The sequence below is a fragment of the Mchenga conophoros genome, linkage group LG8 (genome assembly GCF_057382185.1).
Source record: "Mchenga conophoros isolate Kocher_MC1m ecotype Shallow Benthic linkage group LG8, M_conophoros_male_GT1.1, whole genome shotgun sequence".
NCBI classification, from domain to species: Eukaryota; Metazoa; Chordata; class Actinopteri; order Cichliformes; family Cichlidae; genus Mchenga; species Mchenga conophoros.
The window spans coordinates 20,815,347-20,830,513 of NC_140533.1; the positions used below are offsets into that span (position 1 = coordinate 20,815,347).

At 41.2% G+C, this 15,167-nt stretch overlaps 1 protein-coding gene across 3 annotated transcripts in view; it reads right to left on the reverse strand.

The window, feature by feature from the left end:
• Positions 1 to 14,216, reverse strand: part of LOC146568676 (C-terminal-binding protein 2) — a 97,937-nt gene extending 83,721 nt beyond the window's left edge. For 2 of the 3 annotated variants that reach the window (XM_085284872.1, XM_085284868.1), the window contains exon 1: positions 13,811 to 14,215. The gene's annotated coding sequence lies outside the window, so the exon portion shown is untranslated. Of the gene's footprint in view, positions 1 to 12,825; positions 12,949 to 13,810 lie in introns of all 3 variants that reach the window. The other variant, XM_085284870.1, reaches the window with a different exon arrangement.
• Between the last annotated feature and the right edge of the window lie 951 nt (positions 14,217 to 15,167).

A 15,167-nucleotide genomic window follows, 5' to 3' on the forward strand; every position in this document is an offset into this window, starting at 1 on the left:
CTTTTGTTCTCTGGAGATGCTGTGTGAAGATTCATGAATGTTCACAACAATATATATAGTAAATTCATGGTTTAACAGCATTTATTAATTAAACAAGATAAACTGTGTACTTTCAGACAGTAAAGTACTTTTATTTGCTTGTCAAGTAAATAAGACACAGAAACTCCACAGCAATGCTATTTGTAAGAGAATTGTAAGACCTCAACCGACAATTACAAAGACTGGCATCCACAGACAGAATCACCAGGCATCCATCGTGAAGTTAATCCAGCCATCAGCCATGGTTTCATCCATATCGATGAGAGATATTCAATAGTTCTACTAAAATATTTACTCAGATCCATTTTTAGTTTATTGTCTTGTGATGTGTTTCTTATTATCTCAGATGCAGTATTTACATACATATCTGCAGCGAGTTGTCTGCCAGATGCAAAGACCAAACACGTGCTTTTTGCATTTGGTGGTATCTCTGTGGTTAGGCTGTTGCAGAACCAAAAGAAGAAGGTGACCTAAGCTAAGATTCATGAGAACGTTATGAAGTATATTCATAAGAATGTACTACTGAGGTATCTGCACTGTCTGTAAAAACCCTGAAGGAGCTATAAGAAATAAACCTCATGAAAAGTCATTAGGAGGGTTTAAAGTTATTATTATTTAAAGTTGTTATTGCATTTAAATAGTAGCTGTTATGTCTGTTAAGTCTGAAATGCACTATTATTCAAACCCTTAATTGAAGTCTTTTTATTTAACAAGAAAAATAAGGATGAGGCATTACATAGAAAAAACAAACTGAAACCCTCCTACACTGCTTTAAGTGCTTTAAAGAAACTAAACACAAGAAATGCCAGATGACAATTTCAACATCAGATACGCTGCATGTACTTTCAAGATTATCTAGTAATAAGATGTGAAGCTGAATAAGGTCACAGAAAAAATAACTAAGAAACAAAGAAAACAAAACAAGTCTTCAAATCTTCTGACAATACCAAATCATTCATTCACAGTGTCATAAGAACTATGTTTGATTGTAAATGCAATTTGCATAGATAAAGTGCTCTTACTCATACATTAAAAATTAATACCAGGGAAAACAGCAAAACCTTCATCTTGCATTCACTGTTGCATCTTTTATCAATTTAGTACACTTTTATTCAGAGTTGGTCCAATATGAGCTTATTCTGGCTATTGCTAGCAAATTAAAGTTACGCTATCTGGACACAACTATTCATCACCAATGGGAACATATGCTATGAAGTTCCCCGTGCACAGTTTTTGTGCTGATGTTAACACCAGAAAAGGTTTCAAACCTTGCAGTTATTCAGTCAGCAGCGTGTTGGCAACTTTGACGCACCACACCCTTCAGCGCTTACAGACCCCAATCTGTAACTTTATGTGGTCTGACACTTTGCGTCTGAGTTGCTGTGGTTGCTAAAGGCTTCGACTTTGCAATAATACCACTCACAGTTGACTTATTTATATTTACTTATTACAACGATGGCATCCTTTTATAGTACCACACTTAAATTCAGTAAGCTCTTCAAAACTATTTTTTCACAAATGTTCCTAAAGGCAGACTGAATGGCTCGGTGCTTGATCTTATACACCTGTAGCAGCTGGACTGAAGGATAGAGATCTATCCGCTGCAATTTTCTTTTCAGTTCGAAGCACTATAACTGACAGCATATACAAAGAAAACCCAACTTTTCTTCAGTTCTAATGGTTTTCATGATAAAAGAAATGATTCAACTTTACAATTTCCCACACACTGCAGTAAGTTGCAGGATCTACTCTCACTTACATAATTGAAAATAAAACTAGCTGTACACCCGACTTTACCTGACATATTTTAGCTTAACAAACAAAAGCAGGTACAACAGTTATTTGCATTGACATTGACCCTGTTTTGACCCATCTCCGCAATTTTCCTTGCAACTGCATTGGTCTTTTCACTGCTTATACCAAGGCTCATATCGAGCTTTGGCTACTTCAGATTTAGCCACTTTCCTTTTGCTATCATGTTCAAACTGGGCATGTTCAATTGGGTGAGGGTGTTTAAGTCTCTCAATAAGGTTGCTTCATGGCTACAGCACACAAACAATATGTTAGCATATAGCCGTAACTGTGTGAGCAGCTATTTTCTGCATGAAAACGACATGCATGAAACAGACCAGCTCATAATTGGACATATGTGAGACTCACCAGGCAATCTGGGCCAAGCACACGGAAAATCGGCCGATCCCGACCCCTGGCCGGTCGATCAGTGCATCTTTACCAAAAAACACCAGAATTCGCAAATAAAGTAAAAACTGTTGATTTTACTTAATATATAACTAGAATTCTGTTAACATGATACAAGATATTTGAGGCATTTCCTGCACCAAAGCAAGCATAGCAAAGACACAAGAATGTAAACAACAAATTAATGCTTTGCAGCCAGTCACTGTTTTAGGCGAGAAAATTATGACAGGGCTTAGTCACCAGCTGTCATCCTTTATGTTGTCTTTTTGCCTCCTTAATTGCATACTTTATGCTCCCATCATAAAAATTACATAAAACACTAATTTAGATTAGTATGGCCTTAGTATTTCATAGCAGGAGACACTCAAATCTACGCCATCTAATCCAAGTGGGAACAGTAGGAGGCGTTCTTTCTAGAACAGGAAGCAATGACCCGTGATGGTGGAGGTGCCACTCTCTGTAGGAAGTCGCACATTTTCTTTTTCCTCCTTAGCCTTACCTCCTAGTGATTAGAGGAACATCTGCAAACACCGACAGTCCTCTCTGCTTCCCTCTTCATATTTTACACAAGCAAACTCTAGGAATCATTACCCAACATGAGCTCATCATTAGCACATTCATAATTCAGTGTAATGGATTATGTAATTGCTCCATTAATCACGGGAGCCACCCCAGCATACTTTCCTATGCGTTAGTTTAATTATGGGCAATGCTTCTGTTAAAACAGGTTCTGTTTGCAGTAGCTGATTCGAAAAGTCTATTTTCTACTGTGGGAACTTGTGCAGGCTGCAGTTTAGAGACAGCATAGAGTTCTTGTGGTACGCCCGCAGACAGCTCTTCAATAAAATGTGTCATGGCAGGAGGACACAATGAAAAAGTAGGCAAAAGGGCACATGCCTTTCAGGAAAGCAGTTGTCAAACTCAGGCATCACTTAAGTCACATAATTTACTGGCTTTTGCAACCTGTGTGATAAATATTCCAGTTATACACGACGGCTGGAAGTGTCTGAAAAAGATTAAGACACGTAGACATGGAGGTACTTGTCATCTGATTCCAGCAGCTGGCATGACTTGTGAGGACTTAATCCAACAGTGTCATCAGCTATTTGTCAAGGAAAAGAGATAGGGGGCTCTGCATTCCCTCCTCTGTACTATTGTTGGAATCTCAATGTGAAAGTCTGGCTACAGTCCTTTAGTTTGAGTGACATTTGGCTATCATCACCGAGGGACACTTGGTGTATTTCAGTCATCTCATCCTTATTAAAAAGGTCAGTGACAGGCAGAGCTCCCTGTGCACTCGTAAGTGCGCTGAGGGCTGACAAGAAGTAACAGCCTTTGTTGGGGGGAAAAAAACTGCTGTTACATAACAGAAATCACTCTGGATATACAGAAACTGCAGCATACTTATCAGTTATTTTCCTTGTGTGCTTTCTTCCCCCAGATTGTACTCGCAGTGATGTCTTTCTTACTTTTGCTTTGTTTCTGCACTTGCAGAGAGAGCGCAAGAGTCGGAAAATTAATATGTATTTTATACTGCTGCATATATGGTCCAGAATAAACCTCCAGTCTAAATAGGACCTGAGTGACTGGTCCTTCAGTCACTACCTACACAAAACAAACAACTAAATGGTTTGTGGTTACTGTCAAGATGCTGGCAAAGCTTCACAAGGCATAAAGCCTCCTGCCAATAACACCGCCTGAGCCAAACAGAAAGACGGTGAGAAACACACACAGAATAAAAGATGGCAAGAAATGTTTTTCCATTGTGAGGAATACACATGTAATGCTTGCGGGGGAAAAAAGAAGCTTAGGCATTCACCTTGCTGAACTGACATTTAAATAAGCAGGAGCCATTTTCTTCATCAATCTCTGCATCCCTCCCCTTTCTCCTGCTCCCTCCGTGCCACTGTAATTTGAAGCTGTCACAAACAAATCCCTCTCGCAGACCTTTCCAAATGTCAGGTTTTCGTCAAGCTCCATGACGGCCTTCAAGAATCAGACCCGCGGAAACTTTTGTCAAGAAAAAAAGAAAAAAAACAACAGAAAAAAGAAGCAGCAGAGTTCAAGTACGTATGCATATTTATGGGCATTCACAAATTCACTCCTCGCAGAGTTACCAGAGCAGGGATGGGACTGAGCTACTGATCTGACAGTCACTTGACTCCACATTTTACAAGTATTGCTCGGGTTTTGTGCTCGTTCTGTGTCACAGTTGAGAAAATACTAGGATTTTATTTATTTTTTTCTCAGGCCAGCGGGGTTTTTCCTGGCTCACAATGTGCCCTTGGTGGGTGACTATACGTGGTATTTGCCCTGCAATGAATCTGTGTTATGTGATAGAAATATATGCATTTCTCTTTTTTGTAACTTTTCTACATGATAAGACAAAATGATCCGAGGTCTGTCTTTTGCAGAGATTATTAAAATAGCTGAGTCTTTTGTCCTCTTTGTCAACCACTTCTAATTTCTCACCAGGGAAGGCTTTTTAATATCTGGAATTTTGGTACCTTTGCCCTTTAAAGGCTCGGAATCGTATTATTATTTTTTATTAACTTTTTAAAAATTCATTCGAATTTTTTGGAAACAATGATAGGGGGGCAAAAAGGCAGTTTTGACTCCAGTCTCCAGTGGCTACGCTAGAAGCCCAGAAAAATATGTGATTACCCTCAGAGACTAAGTCTTACATGTGTATAAAAGCACATGTGCACTGCATGCCATTTAGGAAAAGTAGAAAAAAGAAAATATTTAGAAACAATTCCCCAAATCCCATAATAAAAATAATAATAACCATGTAATTACACATCGCTGAAGCTTCTTTTCAGCAACTGACCAAAACTAAACAAAATGGGGAGGTTGGACAATCTTCATAAAGCCTGCAGTTTGTTCAGGGTCAAAACATTTGGAGGAAATACAAGAAAAAAGTAACAAAAAATACTTCCTTCAATAACAGACAGACATTGCACAGAAAGCTTGGCACAGGTCAGCGTCAATTCAGCAACTATATATTCAAACTGCATCATTTTAATAACCTCTGACACAAAGAAAGTTAACAAGAAACTGTTATCAGAGCGTGCGAATGTGCGAGAATGAAATGAGGGGAGAGCAAGACGAGCTAATCAGCTCTCGCTCTTCAGTGGCATTTCACGAACTCTCTGCTAGTAGTTCAACGTGCACAAAATGAACCCCGTCATCAATAAGTGAGCATGCTGATATAGCACGAGTAGATCCAGGCTCCTTCGCCATGAGATGGGAGGAACATCCTATAGTAAAAAAAAAATGGTAAATGAATTTTGAAGATGAACTACTTAAGGGATAAAAAGTAGCTTCTTTGAATATGGTCATAGTAAAAAAAAAAAAGAAAATCTAGAAAGGAAAAGAAAATTACCCTCCCAGCATGAGTTTCTGGTATAGCCCGAACTGTAACATCTGCCTTTCTTAAGACATAGATCCTACCTATGAAAAAAGCTCCCCTTTCACAGCAGCATGTGCAAGATGCTGAGCAAGTAATGGTGATGGACAGCAACAAGGACTTAAGAGAGGTTAGAGCAGGCAAAGACGAGAGGGGAAAAAAATCTTTCTTTTCACTGTCAAGACGTTTTACTGCCATCTTCTAATCTATGCAATTGCAGTTGCACATTGTGTCAACATGTCCAGAAGGCCAGGCTGGTTTGGGATTTTTTTTTTCTGCCACCCACCCCACTCCTAAATTTTTCCTCTTCGTTGCCTTGCATCAGGCACAGGATCTGAGGCTTTAATATGGTTGCCAGTGAGGCAACAGCCATTTAATAACAATGCAATAGTTCCTCACAGCAGTAGTCCAGTGTCGCTCATACACCCCGCCGGGTGCAGATGGTACATTGTCTGTGATTTACGAAAACATTCTCCTTTCAGAGATGTTTTTCCTTTCTCCCCAACACATCCGCTGCACCTTTTGTCAGCAATATTTAAGTCTCTTCTTGATAGAAACAACACACTTTTTGTCTGAAGCCCATGAAGTCATATTTCGTAACAGGTCAGCTAAAGTGGCTACCCCCAGAGGTGATGTGAGAGTGCATGTTTGTGTGTGCATGTCTGTGTGTGTGAGAGTGTATGGTTTAGTAGGAAGCCTCTCACATTTGCCTCAAAGCCTCCCGCAGTGGGGGACATCTGGAGGAGGCGTTGCCGAGTAAACAGAGAAAAGAAGAAGAGTTCAGGCCTGAAATATCATCCTACAAGGACGGAGCTGGCTTTCATTAACATACAAAGGGGGGAGAAACGGTGGTGGAGATTTATTCAAATCAAAATGGCTAATGTTGCCATAAGCCAGTCACCTTGCCAACTTACCCTAAAACTCATTCTTTTTATCAGTGCCCCTTCCCCTGACTCACTGCTGAGAGCAATTAGGGCAAAATTTGATGAAAATGACCAGTAATTCAGTGTAAAGAAAAAAGCTTCCAAGTAACCATTTCACAAGGTAGATGTTCATTATGAGCCAGCAGGAAAGAGCCTCCTCTTAATAGAGTGCCAGCCATAAACATCCCTCATCATCACCGGGCCTGCCATTTGATCTCACCTCTGGGGATTCTGTGCTGGGCAGCTTCATTCATTTCTTCTGTGTTTCACTGTCTGTTTACTCAGTAATGGACTCTGCCCAGAGAGTTGTTAAGGGGAACAAAGTGAAAGTGCCCGACACTCTGCTGTGGCGGTGATTAACGACTGAATTAGAAAACAACTCCGGGTCACCTTCTTTAACATTGTGATGGATGATCTCTTGCGAGAATTTGATAGCAATTGTTATAGGTGTGCCAGAATCTGGATCACAGGCGGGGCAAAGCGACGGTGCGTTTACAGTGCGGATCAACTTTTCCACGAATCTGCGAGCGGTAAACACTGTGCTGTAATTAACAGCTAAATGCAATAAAACGAGGCTTTCATAGTAAGCACCTCACTGATGAGGGTGCATGCAATTGTGTCCACCACTGTCTGTAAAGCTTTAGTTAGTGTTGCCCTACTTCAGCTGTGTATATGCCATCTCGCCTGTCACAGGCAGTTTACAAGACTGGGAACGAGGGTTGCCATCTGTCCGATCTCTATGGGGTGCACAGAGGGACGTTTTGCACAGTTTTGGCATGCCTGACTTCCCCTAATGCTGCACAAATGTTTAGAGACATTACATAAGCAATGAGACCTCCACTAGCATGGGGGAGGGGTGGGGGTGTGGAGATGGATATGTGCATTAGAGGACAAGAAAAAAGCCAAAGAGGAAACAAGATAAGAAAGTGTGAGACAGCAGCCCTGGTCTTTTCATTCTTCTTACCAACTGCACTTTCAGACATATAATAGCGCTACAGGGCTACATTGGCGTTGCTATAGGGTGTATGTGAAGGGTAAATATGAATAAGTGCAGTTTGAAGGCATTTGAAATGCCAATACCTCACATGGGGTGTTTTTCATACCATCAAAGCACAGCTGCAATACTTTATACCACAAAGTATCTGGTAAGTGACGTGTTCTACTGTGTTTGATAAAAGCAGTGTGTTGCAAGATGTTGAAATGCACTGTCTCAAAAGCGGGGGCAAAAACAGTTTGTTTCAGAGATCCTACAAACAAAAGCTTCTTAATTTCCCTAATATGTTAAATGCATCAGCCAGCGCCCTATAATAGCATCAGCAACAATTCCCTAAAATTAGGGGGGTGAATGCTTAAGGATAGATCAAAAGATCAGATCTAATTCTTTATCTGACTGTAGCTGAACTTGGAGAGGTAAAAAAAAAAACTCACACAAACAACAAAAAACAAAATTCACTGGTGATACTGACACCACTTACATTTATATTTTGCAGGAAATTGAGAAGGAGAGGAACAGCAACTTGATGCACAGACCACTGAGCGCACCCCTGCCAAGGAGAGGTTTAAAATACTACAACATGTTGCAACAGACAGCCTAAACTCGCTGTTCCCTACTCATTTTACAGCTCATTATACTCACTGCCCTCACTGAAAGCTACCTAAGGAGAGACTGGGAAAGAAATGCCCAGCTATCCACACGTTAAATTTACTCAACCCACATCCGAACTATACACAGTCTACACAGGTGTACTGAGCTGCGTCTTTCACCTCGAGCATCTTTTGTCCGCACAGTGTATCACATTTACATCCCAATTTAGAGAATGACCCACATGCTGCTGATTCCATTTGGACAGAAATCTTAATCTAAGTACCAAAACTGAGCAGCCCCAGTGTTGATGTACTTCAATCACTGATGTTGCAGCATGGCAGTAATGAGATGGTGCTACTTACCCTCACCCACCCACTCACCCACCAGTATTACACCTCAAACACTCCCTGCAGTGACCTCAGTTGCTGATTTTATCACTTCCTTGTATTGCAAACGTACTTCAAGTTTATCTGTGTTAATGGTGCCATATGAAATGTGTACATATCTATAAAGACATCTGTATGTATAAGATGAGGCAATGCAATACAGTTTCATTAACTGGGCTGATATACAGATACACACGGCTAAGCTGCAGATGCTGTGTGATAAAGTGTTGGGTACAGCATGCTTCTTAGGCCGACTCGCTGCTGTTCTCATGGTGGTCCCCCTTCCTTCGTAGCCTGCCCTGCAATTGATAACGTCCACTAATTTTTGTTTTTCGGGAACCAGCGCCCATCGTGTGATTTCGCTTTTTTGGGTGTGTGTTCTGTTATTTTATATTTAAGCATATGTCTGTCTGTGGTTGTGCGTGCTAGCATGTGTGAGAGAAAGCTCATTTTCTCTGCCGCGCACCAAAGGAATAACCTCTGAATTAGTATTCAGTAATGAGACAGGGTGTGGGAATGATGGTGAATTTGTAAGCACGCACCATCTTCCCTAATTCCATTTAGGAGTCCTGTAAACACTTATAAATGCAGCAGATAGTTACAGCAGCACCCCCCCTGTCCTCCCCTCCTGCTTTCAGCTCTCATCAGGCTCGCACATCTCCAAAGAAACCAAGGGCAGGAGAGGAGCAGATACTGCAAATCACATTATGGGACATGAAATTAATCCAGCCTCCCCAAACATTTGGCCTTCACACAGTTTAACCTTGAAACTGCTTTTTACTTCCTTGCATGAAGACTTTATAAAAAAAACCCCTCTGTCACATCCAAGAGAGCAAGCCTGACATTACAACAATGGCGCTGCCGAGGTAATAATTCAATAGGATCCTTCACCGTGCTGATGATATGTTGTAATTTCATTTCACTTACGTCTGTTTCATATTGTAATACACAATTGAGTAGGGGCACTTTACGTCCCAAAAGACCACTTCCTCCTAAGATAATAAAAGCCTTTTGTGCTTGCCTTTGAGAAATCCTTGGTGGATTATGTGAGTGCAGATTTGGGAGCACATCAATTAATATGCATTAAACGAAAGTGTATTAAGTTATGAAAAAATAATTAATAACTCTAATTGCTGTAGTGCTGCTTTGCCAAACGACTCATACCTTAATGCTAACAAGATGGTCTCTGACACGGCCAACAGGGGCCAAAGTACAAGCGCTGCGTGACCTTTTGCACTGCTGAAAGACAATGCACCTACACTTTATTACACGGGCACATCGCTCTCCCCTGATACTAATGTAGAGTGGTGCAAGGTAAAAGCACAGAGTGGCTGTTGCAGTGCATCCACTCCAATAACAGCAGGGAAAAAAAACTGCCAGCCAACTCAGAAGCCACATGAGGTTCAGCCTTACTAGTTTCAGTCAGAATAAAATACATCTGTTTGTGTTAGCGAATACTGTAGATCTCTTATGCACACCCTATCGCTGGATCTTGTCCCTTTGTATAGTACAGAGAATAGTGCTGGCACAGGGTTCCACTTTCCCCGTTACCACGAAAAAGACATCCACAGCTCCAATTATCCTTTACCCCTGTGTAGCTCTGGAAAACACAACTGCTGCTACTGTCAATGAAATTATAGGAAAGGGTGGGGGTGGGGGTTGGTTAGCGATGATAGTCCCCCTCTAACCACACCCACACTGAACACACGCGCTCTTCAATGTGCGTAAAAGTGAAGACTCACAATGCCTTAAGAGAAAAAGCAAAGAAATGGGAATGACAAGTAAACTATTTCTTTGAGATATCTTTTCAATACAGCATTTCTAAAGGTGAGAGGAGTTTTCAAAGCATGAGATAGTACCTCTTGCTGAGTAATGACATCTCTTGTTGCCGTGAGTAGCAAAGACCTTGTTTCCAAGTTCTCTGCTTTGACCAAGAGCAATCTGGGGCCGGATTTACCGTCTCGATCAGTTTCTACGGCCACGTTTTTCACAGCAGAAAAAGTAAACATTAAAAACACTATCCCAGCTTTCAGCTAAATCAATCTTCACTTTGCTTGGAAATAATGAGCAGGTTGAGCGAGCTTCAAATGAACACCGTTGCTCCCGGGCTCGTCAGCTCTACGCAGTCACATCACACAGGCACTTTTGAGGAACGCAGGAAAAAAAAGACGACTAGTCTTAGCCTTCAGAGACCAATTAAAACACATATTCAAATTGACCTAAAAGAAGCGTAATAAGGCATTAGTTTATGGTGCTGTCCCATACCCATGGTTTCACCCGTTTTTAGATACACTGCAATTGTTTTCAACCCTGACAAACAAATAATCTCAGCAGAGTGGAAAACTGAAAAAAACCCTCTCCCATCTCATCTCTGCAGGATCAAAGACTACATCGAGATGTAGCGAGCACGTAATTTTCACACAACATGCACACAGGCTCATTCAAAGGACATGAAGGCAGAATTTACCAGCTCTGTATGCACAGCATGCATACATTAGTTGATTCTTATTAAAGCCCACAGTGAACATTAGATCAGCATCATTACTATCTACAAAGAAAATACACTGAAAATAGACATCTTGTTAGCTTCACAATTCAGCAAATATGGGAATTACACAGCATGGTGTATTAAATGCTACACGTGTCACTATAGCACTGAGCAAGGCAGCTGCAAATAATCAGTTGTTTTATCTACTAAAGGTCAAAATAAAGAAAAATGCCAAATGCAACTTTCCAGCACTTCAAAATGTTTCCCTCCACCCAAAACCAAACACATTCCATTCAAAGAAGGTTTAAAACAGTGAAAGAGTGACATTTTCAGGGAAATTTTCTTCCAGTCTACTAATTAATTAAAGCAATAGAACCTATTAAGAAAACAAACTTGAAATGGAAATGAGACATTCAGGCAGCTCTTCAGCCAGTCAGAATTTTAACCATGACATATTTGGCAGCACAGCCCAGCGGGCAGGCTACGCAGCAACTCTAAAACATGCTCCCTCTCCCTTCCACAGCACTTCTTGGGAAGCCGCTCTCATAAATCCCTTCTAATGGTTGCTGGCGAGGGAACTTTTTAACACAGAACTTAGCAGCCACTGTTATTCACCCATATAGCGAGAGTCTTGGGATGATGGATGGTAATAAATATTGCACGGGGCTAACAGAGGTCCCCTCAGAGACGTTCAATTGCCTTGAGTGATAGGGTGCTGCTCGGCAACACAGGAGAGGATGGCAGAGGGCAGGCTCTTCACGGGGTCGGCTAACTGAGTCTGTTCAATTTCCTCTGTGGAAACATGACAGGTCCCATTCTAAATGATAACACTGACTCACAGTGTGGGAAGGTGAGCCTAACAAAGGGTGCCTTCTGCAAAAAAATATGTATCTTAACGTATGTGTAGCGATTTTATTGGTTATGAATGAGGAATTGATCCACTGTGGACCAGGAGTAATTGTGAATGTAGAATACCGCTCTGTGTTAGGAGCTCTTTCCTGCTGCACTTTTGCAGTTTATCGTTTTTTTCCTGACAAGGGAGCTCTGTTGAGCTGATCTGCCCACCATCTTAACTGCTTCCTTGACAATGGCTGACAACGGAGCAGATGTCCAAGCTGCACACATCTGTAACAGTCTGATATTCCTTAAGGCGCACACGCCCCCCTCCCTTCTCAGTCAATACATGCACAGACAAAGAGGTCACCTCTTATTTAGCTTGCAGTGATCCAATTATTTACTTTGATTATATCAAGATTATACTTTTTCTTTTGGTGTGGGTGCTGGATGGAAATTATCTTAGTTGACAAGAATTAATTACTGACGATGATGTTTTTAATGATGAGCGATAAGGAATTGGGATAACCCCGGTTCTTCATTAATCCAACACGTGTCCTGTTGTCATATTTTCAGAGTAATCAGTGAATTAATTAGTCCAATAATATGTAAGAATACTTTAGTGGGTGTAATTAACAAGTTAACACAAGGCAATTAGCAGCTCATTTATACGCTGCCTGCACCTAAAGGTGGCTGTAAACAGAGGAAGCACTTTCTTTACTACTTTTTTTAAAGTTTACCCAACCAGAAGTGATACTTTATTCCAGCTGCAAATAACAGCTCAGCAATTAAAATAATATACACTCACCTCTATGTAAAATACAGCTAACTGATTAAGAGCAGGGACTACAGAAAACAGCTCATTATTCTCCTCTAGCGGTTTTCAAGTCACATCGTCTATGGGATCAAGAGAACGCCATCCACTTAACAACTGTTAAGTTAATCAGTTTCTAAAATCTTACTTTTATTTGGCAAACTGCACCTCTGCAGCTCCACACTAAACCACCAAATCCTTTCAGGTGAGTTTCCTCGGGGCAAAATGTCATCAGATGCAGGTGTTTGATCTTCTATCTATTTGCGGGGCCCTGCAATTCAAAAAAAAAGTTTAAGGGGCCCTCTGATCCTCCGTAACCATGCGTAACAGCTTATTGCAAAGTGTCTCCAAAAGAGGTCTTAAAATGTGTGCAAGGACACAAACACGTGAATGGTCAGTGACATTGTGATGCAGCAAATGTGCTCCTGTTGGGATGACTTGTGTGCGTGCGTTTTGCGCGTGCGTTTCTCTTTCTTTCCTTTTTCTTTTTTGTTTTAAGAGACACAGACTGAGCAGCGAGGAGCGCTGAAGATTACACAGGATGACGTCTTCTACAACACTATTATGCCTACAAAAACTCAGTCATTCGGATCAAGCATGGGGTATTAGAGGATTTATGAGCAAATAGTCTCGCTGGAAAGCACAACACAGCCTGTACAACTCCACAGCCATTCAACAGACACTCTACTAATGCACTTCCTATTTTCTTTTAACCGACACGCACTCCGTGAGGGGTCTGGCTGTGTGCAAAAACAATACACTCCGCATGCCTTTGCCGAACAGCTACCTTTCGCCATGTAAAGGTGAGGAACGTAAATGTCAACACTGTAAGGAGGGAAACGCGGTCCGGTCGTGTCCACATTTGACACAGCGTGCTATATACGTGGTCAGAAATAATTTCCCTCCCGTGTGTACAACCCACCCCGACCGACCATTCCCCCATCTTCATGGCGCAGTAAGGTGGACACACATGGTCAGAGCCGTATGCGGACCCGAAACCCAACGGCGGCCAACTCTCTTTTGAACCCCCCTCCTCACCACCAACACCACCAACACCACCATCCCTCCTCCAAAACTGAATTACACGAGTTAAATCTGCACGGCTGGTGTTGCTTCTGTAAATGCAGTCTTACCTGGATGAATGGTATCAGATAGCAAGTTGAGAAGCCGACTTTTTTTTTTTTTTTTTTTTTTTTTTAGGCACACGTCGGCGGCAGCATCATCCGCTTCGGGGACACGAAATAAGATTTGGAGTAATTCTGATTCCACCTTATTATTAATCCTCCGCGCGCTGCACGAGCGGCTTCTCTCGCGGGCTCTCTCTCTCCCCCCTCTCTTTTTCTCTTTTAGGGGCAGGCGAGAAGAAACAACCGGATAGAGAGGAGTGATAGCCGAGCAGGGAACGAGCTACAATGTGTTGAAGCGAGTCCTTGTTTATTCAAATACGACGGAGCATAAACGCCGAGTAGGTGTCTAACTGCTTCTCTGCTTTATTTTACCTCTCTCTCTCTTTCTCTCTCTCTTTGGCTGTAGTCACACTATGTCTAACTCTCTTTTTTATAAAGGCGGGGTCTTGGGTCGTTTAAACCAATGACATAAACCAAGAAGAAGAAGAAGAAGAACACCACCCCCCACCACCACCACCACAAACACACACACACACACACACACACCACCGTCTCTCTCCCCCCCCCTCTCTCTCTGTTAGACACACACCTTCCTCTACCGCGGTGAGCATAAATGATGCGGTCATTTTTGGTTTCTTCCTCTGGAATGACCGCATCTCTCTCTCTCTTTTTAAAAGAGTTTTTAAAACTGAGATAGTTTTAGTTTCAGGTGAGGAGTGCTTTTCTTGGGGAATGCCTTTTTTTTTTAATTGTGATGCTCAGAGCATTGAAGATAAGTTCAAGAACTCTTAAAAGTTAACTATCTGATGTATTGCTATATGTGGCTTTTTTGTCAAACTTCTGCTTCTCAGTTCTTAAAAACTGTACCAACTATTATTATTTTTTATTTTTTTTATCACTGTGTTGAGGCTATATTGTTTTTAAGTATAGTTCAGTTTCTCTGAGCTCATTGTTTTGGTTCCGTGGCCTGCTGTTATTATTTTTCTTTTTTAAAAAAAAGATGATTTCACCTTTTATATAAATCACAGTAGAGTGCTAGTCAATTCAATGCATGTTTAGTTTTATAGTACCAAATCATATGATCAATAATATAATGCAATCTTTCAAGATTCGGCTCAAAACTAAAATCTGACTCTGTTCTGCACCTTGTCTTTTATCCTGTCTTTATGAGCCTGGTTCTGCAAGGGATTTCTTCTTGTTGAAAGGGAGATTTTTCTTCCCACTGTCACCAAGTGCTTACCCAAAAGGTTGTTTTTTGGAGTTTTCTCTTTATTATTGAGAAATTACAATATAAAACACCTTGAGGTGACTGTTGTTTTGATTTGGCGTTATATGAATAAGACTGAATTAAATTGCTCTACCC